Raw genomic sequence first — 2,750 nt, 5'->3', positions numbered from 1 at the left:
ATAAACATATATTTTATGAAATAATTATAATGAATTTAATGATATATTTTGAGAATCTTGATATATACTATCATTAACTGTTACATGTGGATATAAAGGCTTTCTAAAATTGTATTTATAGACCACATATAGGCAAAACTAAATGCTTTAATTATCTTATACATCTGTACTGTTAAAAGACTTTTAAAATGCATTTTGAATTTAATTTCTAAAATAGATAACTTCTATCTCTGTTTTATCAATTTGCCTAGAAAAGTTTCTTAGTAGATTTTACAAAGGCAAACTTTGTTAAACTATCAAGAATAGGTATCTGAAGTCTAAATAAGCGCAACTTCCCTAAATTATGAAATATTGTTGTGGTGACTTATTTGAATCACCAATACACATACTATAGAATGTAGAAACATTGAAAAATACACATACTAAGATAGAATGTAGAAATATTGAAAAGATACAAATGTGTCTGAGATACTCAAAGAAAAAAAATACAGATTTTATTTCATCTTGTGAACACAAATACTCCTAGAGAAGAATGATATAAAATCACTCAGGGCTAAGTATTTTTAATACCAAAAAGTTCTATGACTAAGTTGACTAACCCTTGTTTTTGTCTTACAGTTAACGAGAAACATGTTGGCATGATTATTATTTTAACTTATGACCTAGGTCTTAGCATGGAGCATGTTACAGTAGATTTTCAAAAAAGTTTATTGATGACATTTTAGCCAATCATATATTTTCTTTTTATTTTCGACACTTGTGATTAATAGCTTTCAATTCCAAATGCAACTTTAACTGCTAAATAAGTTTCAGCATCAATACAGAGTGTAAAGTTGCTAGAGAAAATAATTCAGCATCTTCATAATCACAAAAAGACAAATAGATGCTTAAATGCAGAGACCAAAGTGAAAATGGAATAGTTTAGTCCCTTCCTGCCTTTCATGCATACCAGATATATTTTCCAAATCTAGTAGCAGCTGATCAATACTAATAGGTAGCTGGTTTTAGGATAAAGTTTAATTTTCTTTCCTTTCCAATTTTCTGAATGAGTATGAATGCATTATTTTATGTTTTTGTCTATATCTAGGAACTAAAAACAAAACAAAAAAACCCCTCTTTTTTCATTGCTATGATAAAGTGAAGATTATTGTATTGCAGTGTAGCTTTCGAGTGCTTACATATGAAAACAGCATGAAGGAATCCATACCCAAACCAATTAGCTTCTCCTATGCAGCGTAAATAGGTATCTGAGTTTGTTCAAAAGGCCAAATGTAGATTAAGAGATAAAAGTGAAGTGACAAAGTGGAAGACAAGATGCAAGCAAGAAACTTTAAAAATATATTTAAATAATGCCTCCACACCCGAAAAAATAAAAATAAAAAACAAATATCAAGTATCTTAGGAAAATTGAGAAACCAGCCTCCCACTCCAAATCTTGTTTTGTGGGGAAAAAGCAAGTATCTAGTAAAGTTAGGCAGGGCCAACCGGCCCTACACATCAGTTATTTAATGTAATTTGAGAAGCTCAATGTCGAGAATGGTGAAAGGTCTGACATTTTAGGCTACTTGCAAGCTAAAAACTCTCAATTTAATAAATGCTGTCTGTGATCATTAATTTCATGTCAACTTGACTGAGCTAAGGGATGCCCAAATTACTGGTAAAACATGACTTTGGGGTGTGTCTGTGAGGGTGTTTTGAAAGAGATTAGTATTTGAATCAGTAAACTCAGTAAAGACTATCACCCTCATCAATGTGGCAGCCATCATTCAGTCTATTTGTTCCTGTAGGTAATCAGGCAGACATGAGCAGAGTAAAGAGGCCCTGACCCCCACCAACCAGGAATGCCAGGTGACCATCAGGTGATGGTCAGGTGGTTGTTAACTGTCTCTCTAAAATAAAAATTGGTCGCAGGTAATGCCAGAAAAAGTCGATCTTTCTACAGACAGTAAAACACTGAAACTGGTGTGATTAGCAGCTTCCTGATAAGATCTCAGGAGTTGTGTGAGTAGACTTGAGCATGTGTACTAAGAGGCAAACTAGTGGAGTTTACTGGCACATGACCACCTAGGGACATGCAGCTGGTAAGTGGGGAAGGCCTCAAGTGAGCATGCATACAACTCCAGTAAACACACTGTGCATGCCTCCCAACGGCTGGCAGGCCACTGTGCATTTGGACAGCTCACCCCAAGGAAAAAATCAGAGGAGAAGAGATGCAAGACCCCAGAAGTATGCCAGCATATAAAATCCCAGGTCTGAAGGTCAAACTGTGTACTTGTCTTTCTAGTCACCTGCTTGGCCACTTCCGAGTATACTTGCCTTCCTTTTGTTCCTATCCTAAAGCTTTTTAATAAACTATCACTCCTGCTCTAAAACTTGCCTCAGTTTGTACTTCTGCCTTCTGCGCCTCAGTCAAATTATTTCATCTGAGGAGGCAAGAATTGAGGTTGCTGCCGACCCACATGGATTCACCACCACTAACATATTTTGGTGCCGTGTAACTCAGATAACTTCCACCACTAACATACTTTGCTGCATGACTTGGATACATTCCCTAGTGGTAAGAGATCTCTACACCTCACTTTTGGATAAATTTAGTCTTTCTTCTTCAGCCAGGATATCCGTCTTCTCTTCTCTTGGACATTGGTGCTCCTGATTCTTGGGCCTTTGGACTCAGACTGGGTCTTACAACATTGGCTTCCCTAGTTCTCAGGCATGTGGGCTTATATTAGAACTATACCACTGGCTTTCCT

The sequence above is a fragment of the Mandrillus leucophaeus genome, unplaced genomic scaffold, assembly GCF_000951045.1.
Source record: "Mandrillus leucophaeus isolate KB7577 unplaced genomic scaffold, Mleu.le_1.0 Scaffold827, whole genome shotgun sequence".
NCBI classification, from domain to species: Eukaryota; Metazoa; Chordata; class Mammalia; order Primates; family Cercopithecidae; genus Mandrillus; species Mandrillus leucophaeus.
This window is presented reverse-complemented; position numbering follows the sequence as displayed.